Source organism: Hordeum vulgare, chromosome 4H (assembly GCF_904849725.1).
Source record: "Hordeum vulgare subsp. vulgare chromosome 4H, MorexV3_pseudomolecules_assembly, whole genome shotgun sequence".
Taxonomy (NCBI): domain Eukaryota; kingdom Viridiplantae; phylum Streptophyta; class Magnoliopsida; order Poales; family Poaceae; genus Hordeum; species Hordeum vulgare.
The window spans coordinates 30,753,709-30,778,042 of NC_058521.1; positions in this window are offsets into that span (position 1 = coordinate 30,753,709).

Genomic DNA, 24,334 nt, shown 5'->3' on the forward strand with positions numbered 1-24,334 from the left:
ATTGACTAACGAGCTAGCCAACTAGAGGCTTGCTAGGGACACATTGTGATCTATTTATTCACACATGTCTTACTATTTCCTGTTAATACGATTATAGCATGAACAATAGACGGTTATCATGAACAAGGAAATATGGTAATAACCATCTTATTATTGCCTCTAGGGCATATTTACAACATTCTCCCACTTGCACTAGAGTCAATAATCTAGTTACATTGTGTTGTATCGAACACCCATAGCATTATGTTGTTGCTCACGTTTTGCTCGTGGAAGAGGTTTAGTCAATGGGTCTGCGACATTCAGATCCGTGTGTACTTTACAAATCTCTATTACTCCACTCTGGACATGGTCCTGGATGGAGCTGTAGCGGCGTTTGATGTGCTTCGTCTTCTGATGAAACCTGGGCTCCTTGGCTATGGCAATGGCCCCAGTGTTATCACAGAAGAGTGTCATTGGACCCGACGCGCTTGGAACCACTCCAAGGTCGGTGATGAGCTCCTTCATCCAAATTCCTTCATGAGCCGCTTCTGAAGCAGCTATGTACTCCGCTTCACATGTAGATGCTGCCACGACTTCTTGCTTGCTGCTGCACCAGCTCACTGCCCCACCATTCAAAACATATACGTATCCGGTCTGTGACTTAGAGTCATCCGGATCTGTGTCGAAGCTAGCGTCGACGTAACCCTTTACGACGAGCTCTTCATCACCTCCATAAACGAGAAACATTTCCTTAGTCCTTTTCAGGTACTTAAGGATATTCTTGACCGCTGTCCAGTGTTCCATACCGGGATCACTTTGGTACCTCCCTACCAAACTTATGGCAAGGTTTATATCAGGTCTGGTACACAGCATGGCATACATAAGAGAGCCTATGGCTGAAGCGTAGGGGACAGAACTCATCTTCTCTCTATCTGCTGCCGTGGTCGGCGACTGAGTCTTACTCAATCTCATACCTTGCAAAACTGGCAAGAACCCTTTCTTTGAGTTTTCCATATTGAACTTCTTCAATATCTTGTCAAGGTATGTACTTTGCGAAAGACCTATGAGGCGTCTCGATCTATCTCTATAGATCTTGATGCCTAATATGTATGCAGCTTCTCCAAGGTCCTTCATTGAAAAACTCTTGTTCAAATAGGCCTTTATGCTCTCCAACATCTCTATATTATTCCCACTCAATCATATGTCATCCACATACTGTATGAGGAAAGCTACAGAGCTCCCACTCACTTTCTTGTACATACATGCTTCTCCATAAACCTGTATGAACCCAAACGCTTTAATCACCTCATTAAATCAAATGTTCCAACTCCGAGATGCTTGCACTAGCCCATAGATGGAGCGCTGGAGCTTGCACACTTTGTTAGCACACTTAGGGTCAACAAAACCTTCTGCTTGCATCATATACAACTCTTCCTCAAGGTTCCCGTTAAGGAACGTTGTTTTGACGTTCATTTGCCAAATTTCATAATCATAAAAGGCGGCAATTGCTAACATGATTCAAACTGATTTCAGCTTCGCTACGGGAGAGAAAGTCTCTTCGTAGTCGAGCTTTATAAACGGTTACATTACCGTTTGCATCAGTCTTCTTCTTGAAGATCCATTTATTTTCAATGGCTCGCCGGTCATCGGGAAAGTCCACCAAAGTCCATACTTTGTTCTCATACATGGATCCTATCTCGGATTTCATAGCTTCAAGACATTTGTTGGAATCCGGGCCCGCCATCGCTTCTTCATAGTTCGAAGGTTCACCGTTGTCTAACAACATGACTTCCATTACAGGGTTGCCGTACCACTCTGGTGCGGAGCGTACCCTTGTGTGCCTTCGTGGCTCAGTAGTAACTTGATCCGAAGCTTCATGATCATTATCATTAACTTCCTCTTCAGTTGGTGTATGCGCCACAGGAACAACTTCCCGCGCTGCGCTACTATCCTGTTCGAGAGGGGTGTAATTACCTCATCAAGTTCTACCTTCCTCCCACTTACTTCTTTCGAGAGAAACTCTTTCTCTAGAAAGGATCCGTTCTCTGCAACAAAGGTTTTACCTTCGGATCTAAGATAGAAGGTATACCCAATAGTTTCCTTAGGGTATCCTATGAATACGCATTTCTCCGCTTTGGGTTCGAGCTTTTCTGGTTGAAGTTTCTTCACATAAGCATCACAACCCCAAACTTTAAGAAACAACAACTTAGATTTCTTGCCAAACCATAGTTCATACAGTGTCGTCTCAACGGATTTAGACGGTGCCCTATTTAAAGTGAATGCTGGAGTTTCTAATGCGTATCCCCAAAATGATAGCGATAAGTCAGTAAGAGAAATCATAGATCGTACCATATTTAATAAAGTGTGGTTACGACGTTCAGACACTCCGCTGCGTTGCGGTGGGCCAGGCGGCGTCAGTTGTGAAACGATTCCACACTTCCTTAGGTGTGTGCCAAACTCGTGACTCAAATATTCTCCTCCACGATCAGATCGTAGACACTTAATTTTCTTGTCACGTTGATTCTCGACCTCACTCTAAAATTCCTTGAACTTTTCAAATGTCTCAGATTTGTGCTTCATTAAGTAGATATACCCATATCTACTCAAATCATCGGTGAGAGTGAGAACATAACGATAGCCACAACGAGCTTCAACGTTCATTGGACCACACACATCAGTATGTATTATTTCCAATAAGTCGGTTGCTCTCTCCATTATTCCTGAGAATGGAGTCTTAGTCATCTTGCCCATGAGGCATGGTTCGCATGTGTCAAATGATTCAAAGTCAAGAGACTCTAATAGTCCATCAGTATGGAGCTTCTTCATGCGCTTAACGCCGATATGACCAAGGCAGCAGGGCCACAAGTATGTGGGACTATCATTATCAACTTTACATCTTTTGGTACTCACTATATGAATAAGCGTAACATCATGATCGAGATTCATCAAGAATAAACCATTCACCAATGGAGCATGACCATAAAACATATCACTCATATAAATAGAGAAACCATTATTCTCTGACTTAAATGAGTAGCCGTCTCGCAATAAGCAAGAACCTGATACAATATTCATGCTCAAAGCTGGTACTAAATAACAATTATTAAGGTTTAAAACTAATCTCGACGGTAGATGTAGAGGTAGCGTGCCGACGGCGATCACATCGACCTTGGAGCCATTCCCGACGCGCATCGTCACCTCGTCCTTGGCGAGTCTCCGCTTATTCCGCAGTTCCTGCTTTGAGTTGCAAATGTGAGCAACAACACCGGTATCAAATACCCAGGAGCTACTACAAGCGCTGGTAAGGTACACATCAATAACATGTATATCACATATACCTTTAACGTTGTCGGCCTTCTTGTCCGCGAAGTATTTGGGGCAGTTCCGCTTCCAGTGACCCTTTCCCTTGCAATAGAAGCACTCAGTCTCAGGCTTGGGTCCATTCTTTTTCTTCTTCCCGACATCTGGCTTACCGGGCGCGGCAATGGCTTTGCTGTCTTTCTTGAAGTTCTTCTTACCCTTGCCCTTCTTGAAACTAGTGGTCTTGTTGACCATCAATACTTGATGCTCTTTCTTGATTTCTACTTCTGCAGACTTGAGCATCGAGTACAACTCGGGAATGGTCTTCTCCATCCCTTGCATGTTGTAGTTCAGCACAAAACCTTTGTAGCTTGGTGGGAGAGACTGGACGATTCTGTCAATTATAGCATCATCCGCAAGTTCGACTCCAAGTGAAGTTAGACGACCATGTAACCCAGACATTTTGAGTATGTGCTCACTGACAGAACCGTTCCCCTCCATCTTATAGCTAAAGAACTTGTCGGACACTTCATATCTCTCGACACGGGCATGAGCTTGAAAAACTAGCTTCAGCTCTTGGAACATCTCATATGCACTGTGTTGCTCGAAACGCCTTTGGAGCCCCGTTTCTAAACTGTATAACATGCCACACCTAACCAGAGAGTAGTCATCACTCCGCGTTTGCCAGACGTTCAGAATGTCCTGGGCTGCTGCGGGAGTGGGAGGGTCACCTAGCGGCGCATCAAGGACATAAGCCTTTTTAGCTGCTTCAAGGATGAGCTTCAAGTTGCGAACCCAGTCCGCATAGTTGCTACCATCATCTTTCAGCTTGTTTTTCTCTCGGAATGCGTTGAAATTGAGGTTGACGTTGGCCATCTACAATATTTATAAACACAACTTTTAGACTAAGTTCATGACAATTAAGTTCATTTAATCAAATTAAGTATGAACTCCCACTTAAATCGACATCCCTCTAGTCATCTAAGTGATACATGATCCATGTTGACTAACCCGTGTCCGATCATCACGTGAGACGGACTAGTCATCATGGTGAGCAACTTCATGCTGATCGTATTCAACCATACAACTCATGTTCGACCTTTCGGTCTCTTGTATTCGAGGTCATGTCTGTACACGCTAAGCTCGTCGAGTCAACCTAGGTGTTTCGCGTGTGTAAATCTGGCTTACACCCATTGTATGCGAACGTTAGAATCTATCACACCCGATCATCACGTGGTGCTTCGAGACAACGATCCTTCGCAACGGTGCACACTTAGGGGAATACGTTCTCAAAATTTTAAGAGGGATTATCTTATTATGCTACCATCGTTCTAAGCAATAAGATGAAAAACATGATAAACATCACAATGCAATCATATAGTGACATGATATGGCCATTATCATCTTTGCTCTTTTGATCTCCATCTTCACGCATCGCATGATCATCATTGTCACCGGCGTGACACCATGATCTCCATCATCGTGTCTCCGTGAATTCATCACGCCAACTACTACTATCACTACTACTATAGCTAACCGTTAGCAATGAAGTAAAAGTAGTAAGCACATGGCGTTGCATCTCATACAATAAATTAAGACAACTCCTATGGCTCCTGCCGGTTGTCATACTCATCGACATGCAAGTCGTGAAACCTACTACAATAAATGATCATCTCATACATAATTCATGCAACATCACAACTTTGGCCATATCACATCACATGTCAAACCCTGCAAAACCAAGTTAGACGTCCTCTAATTGTTGTTGCAAGTTTTACGTGGCTGATTTGGGTTTCTAGAAAGAACGCCTTCTTACCTACGTGACAGCCACAATGATGATATGCCAAAGCTATTTACCCTTCTTAAGGACCCTTTTCATCAAATCCAAACCGACTAGAGTGGGAGAGACAGACACCTGCTAGCCACCTTTATGCACGGTGTGCATGTCTGTCGGTGGAACCAGTCTCACGTAAGCGTACGTGTAAGGTCGGTCCGGGCCGCTTCATCCCACAGTACCGCCGGAAAATAATAAGACTAGTAGCGGCAAGAAATTGATAAATTATCGCCCACAACCTTTTGTGTTCTACTCGTGCATAGAATCTATGCATAGAAAACCTGGCTCGGATGCCACTGTTGGGGTAACGCAGCATAAATTCAAAACATTTCCTACGCATATTCAGATCTTCCTATGGAGAGACCAGCAACGAGAGAGGGGTGAGTGCATCTTCATACCTTTGAAGATCGCTAAGCGGAAGCGTTGCTAGAATGCGGTTGATGGAGTCGTACTCGCGGCGATTCAGATCGCGCTGTGATTCCGATCTAGTGCCGAACCACGGCACCTCCGCGTTCAACACACATGCAGCCCGATGACGTCTCCCGCACCTTGATCCAGCAAGGACGAGGGAGAGATTGGGGAAGATCTCCGGCAGCACGACGGCGTGGTGTCGATGGAGAGACGAGGTCTCCCGGCAGGGCTTCGCCAAGCACCGGCAGAGAGGAGGAGAAAGAAGAGCAAGGCTGCGCCGAGGGAGAGGGAAAATTGTGTCTCCAAAAGCCCAAAAGTGCCCACTATATATAGGAGGAGGGGAGGTGGGGTGCCACCCCTAGGGTTCCCACCCTAGGTGGTGCGGCAGCCCCCCAAAATGGGAGGTGCGGTAGCCTCGGCAGGGGGAGGGGTGGCGCACCCCCAGGTGGGCCTTAGGCCCACCAGCGCCTAGGGTTTCCCCCCCTCTCCACCTCCCGCGCCTTGGGCTGAGTGTGGGGGGTGCACAAGCCCACCTAGTGGCTGGTTCCCTCCTGCACTTGTCCCATCTAGCCTCGCGGGGTCGTTGCCCCCTTCCGGTGGACCCCCGAGGCCACCTCCGGTGGTCCCCGTGGTCCCGGTACGTTACTGGTGACGCCCGAAACACTTCCGATGTCCGAAACCATTCGTCCTATATATCAATCTTTACCTCCGGACCATTTCGGAGCTCCTCGTGACGTCCAGGATCTCATCCAGGACTCCGGACAACTTTCGATAACCTCGTATAACAATTCCCTATAACCCTAGCGTCATCGAACCTTAAGTGGGTAGACCCTACGGGTTCGGGAGACAGGAAGACATGACCGAGACACCTCTCCAGCCAATAACCATCAGCGGGGTCTGGATACCCATGGTGGCTCCCACTTTCTCCACGATGATCTCATCGGATGAACCACGATGTCAAGGATTCAATCAATCCCGTATACAATTCAATTTGTCTGTCGGTATAGAACTTGCCCGAGATTCGATCGTTGGTATACCAATACCTTGTTCAATCTCGTTACCGGTAAGTCTCTTTACTCGTTCCGTAGCACGTCATCGTGTGACTAACTCCTTAGTCACATTGAGCTCATGATGATGTTCTACCGAGTGGGCCCAGAGATACCTCTCCGTCACACGGAGTGACAAATCCCGATCTCGATTCGTACCAACCCAACAGACACTTTCGGAGGTACCCATAGTGCACCTTTATAGTCACCCAGTTACGTCGTGATGTTTGATACACCCAAAGCACTCCTACGGTATCCAGGAGTTGCACAATCTCATGGTCGAAGGAAAATAAACTTGACATTAGAAAAGCTTTAGCATACGAACAATACGATCTAGTGATATGCTTAGGATTGGGTCTTGTCCATCACATCATTCTCCCAATGATGTGATCCCGTTATCATTGACATCTAATGCCCATGACCAGGAAACCATGATCATCTATTGACTAATGAGCTAGCCAACTAGAGGCTTGCTAGGGACACATTGTGATCTATTTATTAACACATGTATTAGTGTTTCCTGTTAATACAATTATAGCATGAACAATAGACGATTATCATGACCAAGGAAACATGATAATAACCATTTTATTATTGCCTGTAGGGCATATTTTCAACAAAAAGAAGATTACATCGGATAGATCTCCATGAAGATTATGGAGAACATTGCATTGAAGATCCAAGAGAGAGAAGAAGCCATCTAGCTACTAGCTATGGACCCGTAGGTCTATGGTGAACTACTCTCCCATCATCGGAGAGGTCATGGTGTTGATGAAGAAGCCCTCCGTGTCCGAATCCCCCCTCCGGCAGGTCACCAGAACATGCCCCAGATGGGATCTTGCGGAAACAGAAGCTTGCGGCGGCGGAAAAGTACTTTCGATGATCTCATGATCTTTTCTGGGATTTTATGGAATTTATAGGCGAAAGTACTAGGGCAGAGGTGGCCCAAGGAGCCCACAAGCTTAGGAGGCACGGGCCCCCTGGCCGCGGCTAGGGGGCTTGTGGGGTCCCTGGAGGCCCCCTGCCCTGATTCTCATGCTTCCTAATCTTCTTCTGTTTTGGAAAAAATCTTTTTGGCAGTTTCGTTCCGTTTGGACTCTGTTTAAAATCCTCCTCTGAAAGGGGTCAAAAACATGGAAAAAACAGGAACTGGCACTTGGCACTGAGTTAATAAGTTAGTCCCAAAAAATATATAAAAGGCATGCAAAACATCCAAAGTTTGGCAAGATAATAGCACGAAACCATCAAAAATTATAGATACGTTGGAGACGTATCATAATATCAAAGAGTTTATCAACTCGCAAAAGATTTTCAATGCGTCCATAGAGGAAAAACTACTCAAAATTGACGATTTGGCTAAGAGCATTGATATAATGTCTAGTGATATTGATGCTTTGAAAGAGAGATGTGCTCCTACCAAGATCAATATGGATAAAACTTTAAAAGCTATGCGTGTTTCCATGAGTGAGAGCAAAGAAAGAACCGCCCAAATTCGTGCTAGACATGAATGGCTTAAAAAGGCGTGTTCTCGTGATAAGAATCACGAAGATCTTAAAGTGCTTGGTGTGACTCCCATTGAATCTTTGTTTTCTTGTGTCAAACCTAATGATGATGGGGCTGGATATGAATCCACTTTGGTTGAATAACGCCCCGATGATTCGGAGTCCACCTATCTTGATAATAAAAGCATTGAAAGTGGAGTAGAGGATATTAAAACTTTGAGTAGTAATGAAATTACTACTTTGGATTTCAAGGAATTCAATTATGACAGTTGCTCCTTGATTGAATGCATTTCCTTGATGCAATCCATGCTAAACTCTCCACACGCTTATAGCCAAAACAAAGCCTTTACCAATCATATCGTTGAAGCAATGATAAAATCTCTTGAAGAGAAACTTGAATTGGAAGTCTCTATCCCTAGAAAGCTTCATGATGAGTGGGAACCTACTATTAAAATCAGAATCAAAAACTATGAATGTAATGCTTTGTGTGATTTGGGTGCTAGTGTTTCCGCAATTCCAAAGTCTTTATGTGATGTTCTCGGTTTTAATGAGATTGAAGAGTGTTCTCTTAATTTGCATCTTGCGGATTCTACTGTCAAGAAACCCATGGGAAGGATAAATTATGTTCTTATTATTGCAAATAGGAACTATGTACCCGTGGATTTCATTGTGCTTGACATTGATTGCAATCCTACATGCCCTATTATTCTTGGTAGACCTTTTCGAAGGACTATCGGTGCTATCATCATTATGAAGGAAGGGAATATTAGATTTCAATTTCCTTTAAAGAAGGGCATGGAGCACTTTCCTAGAAAGAAAATAAGATTTCCTTATGAATCCATGATGAGGGCTACTTATGGTTTGAGCACCAAAGATGATACATGATTCTATCGCCTTATGCCTAGCTAAGGGCGTTAAACAATAGCGCTTGTTGGGAGGCAACCCAATGAATTTATTTCTTTTTCTTTATGTTTTGTTCTGTCCACACTATCATAATTCTTTTATGATTGTGTCTTTTGTGTTTCTTTTTGTGTTTGAGCCAAGCAAAACCTTTATGACTAGTTTTGGCGATGGTTGTTTGATCCTGCTGGAAAAAGACAGAAACTTTTCGCTCACGAGATGATTTTTCATTTTTATTCAGAAAGAGCTTTTGAGTTGATTATTTTTTATGCTGGTTGATACGTCTTTTTACCAGGGAGTAGTAATTGTTCAGAATTGTTGAGGTGCCATAAGTATACTAAGTATACAGATTGCTACAGACTGGTCTGTTTTTGACAGATTCTGTTTTTGTTGAGTTGGTTGCTTGTTTTGATGAAACTATGGATAGTATCGGGGGTACTAGCCATGGAAAAGTGACAATACAGTAATCTAACACCAATATAAATAGAAATCAATATTGCTACAGTACCTAAAGAGGTGGTAGTTTGTTTTCTTCTGCTAATGATATCACGAGTTTCTGTTTAAGTTTTGTGTTGTGAAGTTTTCAAGTTTTGGGTGATGTTCTCATGGACAAAGAGATAAGGAGTGGAAAGAGCTCAAGCTTGGGGATGCCCAAGACATCCCAAGCCAAATTCAAGGACACCAAAAAGCCTAAGCTTGGGGATGCCCCGGGAAGGCATCCCCTCTTTCGTCTTCAATCCATCGGTAACATTACTTGGAGCTATATTTTTATTCACCACATGATATGTGTTTTGCTTGGAGCGTCTTGTATCGTAGGAGTTTTTTCTTTTCGTTGTGTCACAATCATCCTTGCTGCACACCTTTTGAGATAAACATGCACTCATCGTGAATTTGCTAGAATGCTCATTGTGCTTCACTTATATCTTTTCAGCTAGATAATTTTGCTCTATGTGCTTCACTTAGATCTTTTAGAGCACGGCGGTGCGTGACTTGGTAGTTGACTTATGCTATGAAAGTAGTCCCAAAGGTGATAGGTACCCAAAGAGGATACAAAAACCTCCATGTTCATGTGCGTTGAGTAGAAAGAGCAGTCTTGATTCCTCTCAATTAGTTTTGAGACGTGGATTTTGTAATATTAAGAGTTATGTTACTAGGGTGTTGTCAATCTAGAAATACCTGTGTTGAAGTTAGTGATTCCCATAGCATGCACGTATGGTGAACCACTATCTTAGGAAGTCGGAGCATAATTGATCTATTGATTGTCATCCTTTGTGTTGAGGTCGGGATCGCGCGATGGTTAACACCTACCAACCCTTCCCCTAGGAGTATGCGTTTAGCACCTTGTTTCGATTACTAATAAAAACTTTCGCAACAAGTATGTGAGTTCTTGATGACTAATGTGAGTCCATGGTATAGATGCACTTTCACCTTACACCATTTCTAGCCTCTCTAGTTCCGCGCAACTTTCGCCGGTGCACAAACCCACCATATGCCTTCCTCAAAACATCCACTATACCTACGTACTATGGCATTTTCATAGCCATTCCGAGATATATTGCCATGCAACTCCCACCGTTCCGTCTCATGACTTGTGCCGTCACTCTCATATTGCCATTGCATGATCGTAAGATAGCTAGCGAGATGTTTCAACGTCATACGCCCAGCTAGATCGTTGCACATCCCGGTAGACTCCCAGAGGCATTTCCTATAGAGTCATCATCGTTCTAAGCTTTGAGCTTTGAGTAAATAAGAGTGTTATGATCATCATTAGAGCATTGTCCCATGTGAGGAAATAAAAAAAATAAGCAGCCAAAGAGCCCAAATAAAATAAAAGAAGAAGAAAAAGAGGCCCAAGAGCCCATAAAAAAAGAAGAGAGAAAAAGAGAGAAGGGACAATGCTACTATCTTTTTCCACACTTGTGCTTCATAATATAACTTGGCTTGTATATTCCAATGACGGGCTTCCTCATAATTGCCCTAGGTCTTCGTGAGCAAGCAAGCTGGATGCACACCCACTAGTTATCCTTTTGAGCTTTCACATACTTATAGCTCTAGTGCATCCTTTGTATGGCAATCCCTACTCATTCACATTGATATCTATTAATGGGCATCTCCATAGCCCTATGATATGCTGAGTCAATGTGACCATCTCCTCCTTTTTTGTCTCACAACCACGACCACACTCTATTCCACCTATAGTGCTATATCCATGGCTCACGCTCATGTATTGCGTGATAGTTAAAAAAAGTTTGAGAAAGTAAGAGTGCGAAAACAATCACTTGGCCAATACCGGGGTTGTGCATGATTTACATTAGTTGTGCGAGGATGATGGAGCATAGCCAGACTATATGATTTTGTAGGGATAACTTTCTTTGGCCTTGTTATTTTGAAAGTTCATGATTACCTTTCTAGTTTGCTTGAAGTAATATTGTTTTCATGTCAATAGCAAACTATTGTTTTGAATCTTACGGATTTGAACATTCATGTCACACGAAAGAAGTTGCAAAGGACAACTATGCTAGGTAGCATTCCACATCAAAAATTCAGTCTTTATCACTTCCCTACTCGAGGACGAGCAGGAGTTAAGCTTGGGGATGCTTGATACGTCTCCAACGTATCTATAATTTTTTATGGTTTCATGCTATTATCTTGTCAAACTTTGGATGTTTTGTATGCCTTTTATATATTTTTTGGGACTAACTTATTTACTCAGTGCCAAGTGCCAGTTCCTGTTTTTTCCATGTTTCTGACCCCTTTCAGAGGAGGATTTTAAACGAAGTCCAAACGGAACGAAACTTCCAAAAAGATTTTTTCCGAAACATAAGAAGATCGGGAAGCCTGAGAATCAGGGCAGGGGCAGCACGGACCCCACAAGTCCCCTAGCCGCGGCCAGGGGGCCCGCGCCTCCCAGGCTTGTGGGCTCCTTGGGCCACCTCTGCCATAGGTCTTCCGCCTATATATTCCCTAAAATCCCAGAAAAAATCAGGAGATCATCGAAAGTACTTTTCCATCGCCGCAAGCTTCTGTCTCCACAAGATCCCATCTGGGGCACGTTTTGGTGCCCTGTCGGAGGGGGGATTCGGATACGGAGGGCTTCTTCATCAACACCATGACCTCTCTGATGATGTGTGAGTAGTTCACCACAGACCTACGGGTCCATAGCTAGTAGCTAGATGGCTTTTTCTCTCTCTTGGATCTTCAATACAAAGTTCTCCATGATCTTCATGGAGATCTATCCGATGTAATCTTCTTTTGCGGTGTGTTTGTCGAGATCCGATGAATTGTGGATTTATGATCAGATTATCTATGAATCTTATTTGAGTTTCTTCTGATCTCTCTTATGCATGATTTCATATCCTTGTAATTCTCTTCGAGTTGTGGGTTTGTTTGGCCAACTAAATATATGATTCTTGCAATGGGAGAAGTGCTTGGTTTTGGGTTCATACCATGCGGTGACCTCACCCATTGACACAAGGGGTAGCGAGGCACGCATCATGTTGTTGCCATCAAGGGTAAACATATGGTGTTTTCATCATTGGTTTGAGTTTATCCCTCTACATCATGTCATCTTGCTTAAGGCGTTACTCTGTTCGTCATGAACTCAATACACTAGATGCATGCTGTATAGCAGTCGATGTGTGGAGTAATAGTAGTAGATGCAGAAAATATCGGTCTACTTGTCTCGGACGTGATGCCTATATGTATGATCATTGCCTTAGATATCGTCACGACTTTGCGCGGTTCTATCAATTGATCGACAGTAATTTTTTCAACCACCGTAATATTTGCTATTTTGAGAGAAGCCTCTAGTGAACACTATGGCCCCCGGGTCTACTTCACATTATATTTTTAGCCTTACACTTTTTCTTTGTTGCACTTTTCGCCATCAGATCTCACTTTGCAATCAATCTTGAAGGGATTGACAACCCCTTCATAGTGTTGGGTGTAGGCTCTTTTGTGTTTGTGCAGATACTCTGGACTCGACGAGATTCTCCTACTAGATTGATACCTTGGTTCTCAAACTGAGGGAAATACTTACTGCTCCTGTGCTGCATCACCCTTTCCTCTTCAAGGGAACAATCAACACAAGCTCAAGAGACGACAGAAGATCTATGTCGCCGTAGCAGAAGAATTTCTCGCGCCATTGCCGGGGAGGATCAAGTCAAGAAGCTCATCCAAGTAAGTGTCACAAACTCATCTCTTGCACTTACTTTTTTTGCCTCTCGTTTTCCTCTCCCACACTTCTGAAAAACAAAAATTTACAAAAAAATCTTTGCCTTTTTTGTTTGCCTTTTCGTTTGCCCTTTTCTCTCGCTTGCTCTTTGTTCGCTTGTGTGCTTGCTTGCTTGCTAAAGTCACCATGACTGAAAACACCAAACTTTGTGACTTCTCGAATACTGATAATAATGATTTTATTAGTACTCCGATTGCTCCTGCCACTAGTGCGGAGTCATACGAAATCAATGCCGCTTTGCTGAATCTTGTTATGAAAGAGCAATTCTCCGGCCTTCCTAGTGAAGATGCCGCATCCCATCTTAATACCTTCATAGAGCTTTGCGATATGCAAAAGAAGAAAGATGTGGATAATGATGTGATTAAATTGAAGCTTTTTCCTTTCTCGTTGCGAGATCGAGAAAAAACTTGGTTTTCGTCTTTGCCCAAAAATAGTATCGATTCTTGGGATAAGTGCAAAGATGCTTATATATCCAAGTATTTTCCATCGGCTAAGATTATCTCTCTTCGTAATGATATCATGAATTTTAAGCAACTTGACCATGAACATGTTGCACAATCTTGGGAGAGAATGAAATTGATGATTAGAAATTGTCCCGCTCATGGCTTGAGTCTTTAGATGATTATACAAATCTTTTACGCTGGCTTGAATTTTGCTTCTAGAAATATCTTGGACTCCGCCTTAGGTGGAACGTTCATGGAAATCACGTTAGGAGAAGCCACGAATCTCTTAGACAATATCATGATGAACTACTCTCAGTGGCACACTGAAAGGTCACCTACTAGTAAGAAGGTACACGCTATAGAAGAAATTAACTCGTTGAGTGCTAAGATGGATGAGTTAATGAATTTGGTTGCTAGTAGAAGTGATCCTTTAGATCCTAATGATATTCCCTTGTCTTCCTTGATTGAGAGTAGCAACGCTAGCTTGGACGTTAATTTTGTTGGTAGGAATAATTTTGGCAACAACAATGCTTTTAGAGGAAACTATGTTCCTAGGCCTTCTCCTAGTAACTCCTCTAATAACTTTGGCAACTCCTACAACAATACTCATGGAAATTACAATAGATTACCCTCTGATCTAAAGAGTAATATGCTACTTCTCAAACAACAGCACCAAAAATTGACACGTTGACGGAGACTTGCTTGCGTCGGTTTTTCCCTTGAAGAGGAAAGGGTGATGCAGCACAGGAGCAGTAAGTATTTCCATCAGTTTGAGAACCAAGGTATCAATCCAGTAGGACAATCTCGTCAAGTCCACAACACCTGCAGAAACACAAAGAGCTTGCACCCAACGCTATAAAGGGGTTGTCAATCCCTTCAAGATTGATTGCAAAGTGAGATCTGAAGGCGGAAAGTGCAACAAAGAAAAAGTGTAAGGCTGAAAATATGGTGTGGAGTAGACCCGGGGGCCATAGTGTTCACTAGAGGCTTCTCTCAAAATAGCAAATATTACGGTGGGTGAACAAATTACTGTCGAGCAATTGATAGAACCGCGCAAAGTCTTGACGATATCTAAGGCAATGATCATACATATAGGCATCACGTCCGAGATAAGTAGACCGATACTTTCTGCATCTACTACTATTACTCCACACATCGACCGCTATCCATCATGTATCTAGTGTATTGAGTTCATGACGACTAGAGTAACGCCTTAAGCAATATGACATGATGTAGAGGGATAATCTCAAACCAATGATGAAAACCCCATCTTTTTACCCTTGATGGAAACAACATGATGCGTGCCTCGCTACTCCTTTTGTCACTAGGTGAGGTCACCGCACGGTATGAACCCAAAACCAAGCACTTCTCCCATTGCAAGAATCATAGATCTAGTTGGCCAGAAAAAACCCACAACTCGAAGAGAATTACAAGGATATGAAATCATGCATAAGAGAGATCACAAGAAACTCAAATAAGATTCATAGATAATCTGGTCATAAATCCACAATTCATCGGATCTCGACAAACACACCGCAAAATAAGATTACATCGGATAGATATCCATGAAGATCATGGAGGACTTTGCATTGAAGATCCAAGAGAGAGAAGAAGCCATCTAGCTACTAGCTATGGACCCGTAGGTCTATGGTGAACTACTCACGCATCATCGGAGAGGTCATGGTGTTGATGAAGAAGCCCTCCGTGTCCGAATCCCCCCTCCGGTAGGGCACCAGAACATGCCCCAGATGGGATCTTGCGGAGATAGAAGCTTGTGGCGGCGGAAAAGTACTTTCGATGATCTCCTGATTTTTTCTGAGATTTTAGGGAATTTATAGGCGAAAGTCCTAGGGCAGAGGTGGCCCAGGGAGCCCAAAAGCCTGGGAGGCGCGGGCCCCCTGGCCGCGGATAAGGGGCTTGTGGGGTCCGTGCAGGCCCCCTGCCCTGATTCTCACGCTTCCCGATCTTCTTCTGTTTCGGAAAAAATCTTTTTGGCAGTTTCGTTCCGTTTGGACTCCGTTTAAAATCCTCCTTTGAAAGGGGTCAAAAACATGAAAAAACCAGGAACTGGCACTTGGCACTGAGTTAATAAGTTAGTCCCAAAAAATATATAAAAGGCATACAAAACATCCAAAGTTTGACAAGATGATGGCATGAAACCATCAAAAATTATAGATACGTTGGAGACGTATCAAGCATCCCCAAGCTTAACTCCTCCTCGTCCTCGAGTAGGGAAGTGATAAAGAATGAATTTTTGATGTGGAATGCTACCTAGCATAGTTGTCCTTTGCAACTTCTTTCATGTGACATGAGTGTTCAGATCCGTAAGATTCAAAACAATAGTTTGCTATTGACATGAAAACAATAATACTTCAAGCAAACTAGCAAAGTGATCATGAACTTTCAAAATAACAAGGCCAAAGAAAGTTATCCCTACAAAATCATATAGTCTGGCCATGCTACATCATCCTCACACAACTAATTTAAATAATGCACAACCCCGATATTGTCCAAGTAATTGTTTTCGCACTCTTACTTTCTCAAACTTTTTATAACTATCATGCAATACATGAGCGTGAGCCATGGATATAGCACTATAAGTGGAATAGAGTGTGGTGGTGGTTGTGAGACAAAAAGGAGGAGATGGTCACATTGACTCGGTGTATCACAGGGCTATGGAGATGCCCATTAATAGATATCAATGTAAATGAGTAGGGGTTGCCATACAAAGGATGCACTAGAGCTATAAGTATGTGAAAGCTCAAAAGTAGAACTAGTGGGTGTGCATCCAACTTGCTTGCTCACGAAGACCTAGGGCAATTTTGAGGAAGACCATCATTGGAATATACAAGCCAAGTTATATAATAAAGATTCCCACTAGCATATGGTGGTGACGAAACGAGAGGCTCTCAATCATGAAGAACATGGTGCTATTTTGAAGCACAAGTGTGAAAGAGGATAGTAGCATTGTCCCTTCTCTCTTTTTCTCTCTTCTTTTTTTTGGGCTCTTGGCCTCTCCTTTTTTTATTTGGGCTCTTTGGCCTTTTTTTATTTCCTCACATGGGACAATGCTCCAATAGTGATGATCATCACACTTTTATTTACTCACAGCTCAAAGCTTAGAACGATGATGACTCTATAGGAAATGCCTCCGGCAGTGTACCAAGATGTGCAACGATCTAGCTTGGCGTATGACGTTGAAACATATCGCTAGCTATCTTACGATCATGCAATGACAATATGAGAGTGAAGGCACAAGTCATGAGATGGAACGGTGGGAGTTGCATGGCAATATATGTCGGAATGGTTATGAAAATGCAATAGTAGGTAGGTATCGTGGCTGTTTTGAGGAAGGCATACGGTGGGTTTGAGTACCGACGAAAGTTGCACGGTACTAGAGACGATAGAAATGGTGGAAGGTGAAAGTGCATCTATACCATGGACTCACATTAGTCATGAAGAACTCACATACTTGTTGCGAAAGTTTTTATTAGTAATTAAAACAAAGTGCTAAACGCATACTCCTAGGGGAAGGGTTGGTAGGTGTTAACCATTGTGCGATCCCGACCTCAACACAAAGGATGACAATCAATAGATCAATTATGCTCCGACTTCCTAACATAGCGGTTCACCATACGTGCATGCTACGGGAATCACTAACTTCAACACAAGTATTTCTAGATTCACAATACCCTAGTAACATAACTCTTAATATTACCAAATCCATGTCTCAAAACTAATTGAGAGGAATCAAGACTTCTCTTTCTACTCAATGCACATGAATATGGAAGTTTTTCTATCCGCTTTGGGTACCTATCACCTTTGGGACTACTTTCATAGCATAAACCAATTACCAAGTCACGCATCGCCATGCTCTAAAAGATCTAAGTGAAGCGCATAGAGCAAAATTATCTAGCTCAAAAGATATAAGTGAAGCACGATGAGCATTCTAGCAAAATCATGATGAGTGCATGTATATCTCAAAAGGTGTGAAGAAAGGATGATTGTGACACAAAAAAAGAAAAGACTCCTAAGATACAAGACGCTCCAAGCAAAACACATATCATGTGGTGAATAAAAGTATAGCCCCAAGTAATGTTACCGATGGATTGAAGACGAAAGAGGGGATGCCTTCCCGGGGCATCCCCAAGCTTAGGCTTTTTGGTCTCCTTGAATTTGGCTTGGGATGCATTGGGCATCCCCAAGCTTGAGCTCTTTCCACTCCTTATCTCTTTGTCCATGAGAATATCACCCAAAACTTGAAAACTTCACAACACAAAACTTAAACAGAAACTCGTGATAACATTAGCACAAGAAAACAAACTACCACCTCTTTAGGTACTGTAGCAATCTTGATTTCTATTTGTATTGGTGTTGGGCTACTGTATTCTCACTTTTCCATGGCTAGTACCCCCCGATACTAACCATAGTTTCATCAAAACAAGCAACCAACTCAATAAAAACAGAATCTGCCAAAAACAGACCAGTCTGTAGCAATCTGTATACTTCGTATACTTGTGGTACCTCAAAAATTCTGAAGAATTACGAATGCCTGGGAAAAAGGCATATCAACCAGCAGAAAAAAAATCAACTTAAAATCTCTTTCTGAATAAAAATGAAAAACCATCTCGTGAGCGAAAAATTTCTGTGTTTTTCCAACAGGATCAAACAACCATTACCAAGACTAGTCATAAAGGTTTTTCTTGGCTCAAACACAAAAAGAAACACAAAATACAAAATCATAACAGAATTATGATGGTGTGGACGCAACAAAACAGAAAGCAAAAAAGCAAATATAAATTCATTGGGTTGCCTCCCAACAAGCGCTATTGTTTAACGCCCTTAGTTAGGCATTGATAATTCAATGATGCTCACACAAAAGACAAGAATTGAAGCACAACGAGAGCATCATAAAGCATGTGAAAATCGCATCTACGTTTAACATACTTCCTATGCATAGGCATTTTATAGGAAAACAAATTGGCAAGACAACCAATAGTTACCAAATGCAAGGAAGAAGAAAGAGACAATAGCAATCTCAACATAACGATAAGTAAATTGGTAACATGAAAGTTTCTACCACAATATTTTCCTCTCTCATAGCAATTACATGTGGGATCATATTCGAATTCAACAATGTAACTATCACATAGGATATTCTTTTCATGATCGACATGCATGCAAAGTTGAAGCTCTTCAAAAGTAGTGGGATTATCATCAAATAAAGTCATGACTTATCCAATCCCACTTTCAATAATATTGCAAATATCATATTCATCATGAGGCTTAAACAAATTTTCAAGATCATAACAAAGATCATCACCCCAATCATGATCATTGCAACCAGTAGTGGACATAGCAAAACTAGCATCCCCAAGCTTAGGGTTTTGCATATTTTTAGCATGATTGTCATTAATAGAATTTATAATGAAATCATTGCAATCATGCTTTTCATTCAAGGAGCCCTCGTGAATCATTTCATAAATTTCTTCATCACGATTTTCTGATTCACGCATCTCAAGCGAAACTCCATAAAGAAAGTCAAGTGCACTCAACTCACTAGCAATTGGTTCCACATAAGTGGATTTCTTAAAGAGATTATCAAGTGGGTGAGGATCCATATCACTAGATTTTCAGCAAGCAAACATGCAAGCATATTGAAGGCACATAGCACACAAGCAAAGGAAAGGCAAACGAAAAAGTCAAATGAAGAAAAGGGCAAAGATTTTTTTGTAAATTTTTGTTTTTCAGAAGTGGGGGAGAGGAAAACGAGAGGCAAAAAAAGTAAATGCAAGAGATGAGTTTGCAACACTTACTTGCATGAGTTCTTGACTTGATCCTCCCCGACAACGGTGCCAGAAATTCTTCTTGCTACTTCTCAAACAACAACGCCAAAAATTGACACGTTGGCGGAGACTTTCTTGCATCGGTTTTTCCTTGAAGATGAAAGGGTGATGTAGCACAGGAGCAGTGAGTATTTCAATCAGTTTGAGAACCAAGGTATCAATCCAGTAGGAGAATCTCGTCAAGTCCAGAGTACCTGCACAAACACAAAGAGCTTGCACCCAACGCTATAAAGGGGTTGTCAATCCCTTAAGATTGATTGCAAAGTGAGATCCGAAGGCGGAAAGTGCAACGAAGAAAAAGTGTAAGGCTGAAAATATGGTGTGGAGTATACCGGAGGGCCATAGTGTTCACTAGAGGCTTCTCTCAAAATAGCAAATATTACGGTGGGTGAACAAATTACTATCGAGCAATTGATAGAACTGCGCAAAGTCATGACGATATCTAAGTCAATGATCATACATATAGGAATCACGTCCGAGACAAGTAGACCGATACTTTCTGCATCTACTACTATTACTCCACACATCGACCGCTATCCAGCATGCATCTAGTGTATTGAGTTCATGACGAACAGAGTAACGCCTTAAGCAAGATGACATGATGTAGAGGGATAATCTCAAACAAATGATGAAAACCCCATCTTTTTACCCTTGATGGCAACAACACGATGCGTGCCTCGCTACCCCTTCTGTCACTGGGTGAGGTAACCGCACGGTATGAATCCAAAACCAAGCACTTCTCTCATTGCAAGAATCATAGATCTAGTTGGCCAGACAAATCCCACAACTCTAAGAGAATTAAAAGGATATGAAATCATGAATAAGAGAGATCAGAAGAAACTCAAATAAGATTCATTGATAATCTGATCATAAATCCACAATTCATCGGATCTCGACAAACACACCGCAAAAGAAGATTACATCGGATAGATCTCCATGAAGATTATGGAGAACTTTGTATTGAAGATCCAAGAGAGAGAAGAAGCCATCTAGCTACTAGCTATGGACCCATAGGTCTGTGGTGAACTACTCATGCATCATCGAAGAGGTCATGGTGTTGATGAAGAAGCCCTCCGTGTCCGAATCCCCCCTCCGACAGGGCACCAGAACGTGCCCGAGATGGGATCTTGCGGAGATAGAAGCTTGTGGCGGTGGAAAAGTAATTTCGATCATCTCCTGATTTTTTCTGGGATTTTAGGGAATTTATAGGCGAAAGTCCTAGTGCAGAGGTGGCCCAGTGAGCCCACAAGCCTAGGAGGCGCGGGCCCCCTGGCCGCGGCTAGGGGGCTTGTGGGGTCCCTGGAGGCCCCCTGGCCTGATTCTCAGGCTTCCCGATCTTCTTCTGTTTTGGAAAAAATCTTTTTGGCAGTTTCGTTCCGTTTGGACTCCGTTTAAAATCCTCCTCCGAAAGGGGTCAAAAACATGGAAAAAATAGGAACTGGCAGTTGGCGTTAGTCCCCAAAAATATATAAAAGGTATGCAAAACATCCAAAGTTTGACAAGATAATAGCATGAAACCATCAAAAATTATAGATACGTTGGAGACGTATCATAATATCAAAGAGTTTATCAACTCGCAAAAGATTTTCAATGCGTCCATAAAGGAAAAACTACTCAAAATTGACGATTTGGCTAAGAGCGTTGATAGAACATCTAGTGATATTGATGCTTTGAAAGTTGGATGTGCTCCTTCCAAGATCAATATGGATGAAACTTTAAAAGCTATGCGTGTTTCCATGAGTGTGAGCAAAGAAAGAACCACCCAAATTCGTGCTAGACATGAATGGCTTAAAAAGGCGTGTTCTCGTGATAAGAATCACGAAGATCTTAAAGTGCTTGGTGTGATTCCCATTGAATCTTTGTTTTCTTGTGTCAAACCTAATGATGATGGGGCTGTATATGAATCCACTTTGGTTGAATAACGCCCCGATGATTCGGAGTCCACCTATCTTGATGCTAAAATCATTGAAAGTAGAGTAGAGGATATTAAAACTTTGAGTAGTAATGAAATTACTACTTTGGATTACAAGGAATTCAGTTATGATAGTTGCTCCTTGATTGAATGCATTTCCTTGATGCAATCCATGCTAAACTCTCCACACGCTTATGGCCAAAACAAAGCCTTTACCGGTCATATCGTCGAAGCTATGATAAAATCTCTTGAAGAGAAACTTGAATTGGAAGTCTCTATCCCTAGAAAGCTTCATGATGAGTGGGAACCTACTATCAAAATCAAAATCAAAAACTATGAATGCAATGCTTTGTGTCATTTGGGTGCTAGTGTTTCCGCGATTCCAAAGTCTTTATGTGATGTTCTGGGTTTTAATGAGATTGAAGAGTGTTCTCTTAATTTGCATCTTGTGGATTCTACTGTCAAGAAAACCATGGGAAGGATCAATGATGTTCTTATTATTGCAAATAGGAACAATGTACCTGTGGATTTCATTGTGCTTGACATTGATTGCAATCCTACATGCCCTATTATTCTTGGTAGACCTTTCCTAAGGACTATCGGTGCTATCATCGATATGAAGGAAGGGAATATTAGATTTCAATTTCCTTTGAAGAAGGGCATGGAGTACTTTCCTAGAAAGAAAATAAGTTTTCCTTATGAATCCATGATGAGGGCTACTTATGGTTTGAGCACCAAAGACGACGATACGTGATTCTATTGCCTTATGCCTAGCTAAGGGCGTTAAACAATAGAGCTTGTTGGGAGGCAACCCAATGAATTTATTTCTTTTTCTTTATGTTTTGTTGTGTCCACACTATCATAATTATATTATGATTGTGTATTTTGTGTTTCTTTTTGTGTTTGAGCCAAGCAAAACCTTTATGACTAGTTTTGGCGATGGTTGTTTGATCCTGCTGGAAAAAGACAGAAACTTTTCGCTCACGAGTTGATTTTTCATTTTTATTCAGAAAGAGATTTTGAGTTGATTATTTTTTATTCTGGTTGATATGCCTTTTTACCAGGTAGTAGTAATTGTTCAGAATTGTTGAGGTACCAGAAGTATACTAAGTATACAGATTGCTACAGACTGGTCTGTTTTTGACAGATTCTGTTTTTGTTGAGTTGGTTGCTTGTTTTGATGAAACTATGGATAGTATCGGGGGGTCTAGCCATGGAAAAGTGATAATACAGTAATCTAACACCAATATAAATAGAAATCAATATTGCTACAGTACCTAAAGAGGTGGTAGTTTGTTTTCTTCTGGTAATGATATCACGAGTTTCTGTTTAAGTTTTGTGTTGTGAAGTTTTTAAGTTTTGGGTGATGTTCTCATGGACAAAGAGATAAGGATTGGAAAGAGCTCAAGCTTGGGGATGCCCAAGACATCCCAAGCCAAATTCAAGGACACCAAAAAGCCTAAGCTTGGGGATGCCCCGGGAAGGCATCCCCTCTTTCGTCTTCAATCCATCGGTAACATTACTTGGAGCTATATTTTTGTTCACCACATGATATGTGTTTTGCTTGGAGTGTCTTGTATCGTAGGAGTTTTTTCTTTTCGTTGTGTCACAATCATCCTTGCTGCACACCTTTTGAGAGAGACATGCACTCATCGTGAATTTGCTAGAATGCTCATTGTGCTTCACTTATATCTTTTGAGCTAGATAATTTTGCTCTATGTGCTTCACTTAGATCTTTTAGAGCACGGCGGTGGGTGACTTGGTAGTTAACTTATGCTATGAAAGTAGTCCCAAAGGTGATAGGTACCCAAACAGGATACAAAAACCTCCATCTTCATGTGCATTAAGTATAAAGAGAAGTCTTGATTCCTGTCAATTAGTTTTGAGATGTGGATTTGGTAATATTAAGAGTTACGTTAGTAGCGTGTTGTGAATCTAGAAATACTTGTGTTGAAGTTAGTGATTCCCGTAGCATGCACGTATGGTGAACCGCTATCTTAGGAAGTCGGAGCATAATTGATCTATTTATTGTCATCCTTTGTGTTGAGGTCGGGATCGTGCGATGGTTAACACCTACCAACCCTTCCCCTAGGAGTATGCGTTTAGCACCTTTTTCGATTACTAATAAAAACTTTCGCAACAAGTATGTGAGTTCTTCATGACTAATGTGAGTCCATGGTATAGATGCACTTTCACCTTCCACCAATGCTAGCCTCTCTAGTTCCGTGCAGCTTTCGCCGGTGCACAAACCCACCATATGCCTTCCTCAAAACATCCACTATACCAACCTACTATGGCATTTTCATAGCCATTCCGAGATATATTGCCATGCAACTCCCACCGTTCCGTCTCATGACTTCTGACGTCACTCTCATATTGCCATTGCATGATCGTAAGAGAGCTAGCGAGATGTTTCAACGTCATACGCCCAGCTAGATCGTTGCACATCCCGGTACACTCCCGGAGGCATTTCCTATAGAGTCATCATCGTTCTAAGCTTTGAGCTGTGAGTAAATAAAAGTGTGATGTTCATCATTAGAGCATTGTCCCATGTGTGGAAATAAAAAAAAAGCGGCCAAAGAGCCCAAATAAATAAAGAGAGGCCCAAGAGCCTATAAAAAAGAAGAGAGAAAAAGAGAGAGGGACAATGCTACTATCTTTTTCCACACTTGTGCTTCATAATAGCACCTTGTTCTTCTTGATTGAGAGCCTCTCGTTTCGTCATCACCATATGCTAGTGGGAATCCTCATTATATAACTTGGCTTGTATATTCCAATGACGGGCTTCCTCAAAATTGCCCTAGGTCTTCGTGAGCAAGCAAGTTTGATGCACAGCCACTAGTTATCCTTTTGAGATTTCACATACTTATAGATCTAGTGCATCCTTTGTATGGCAATCCCTACTCATTCACATTGATATCTATTAA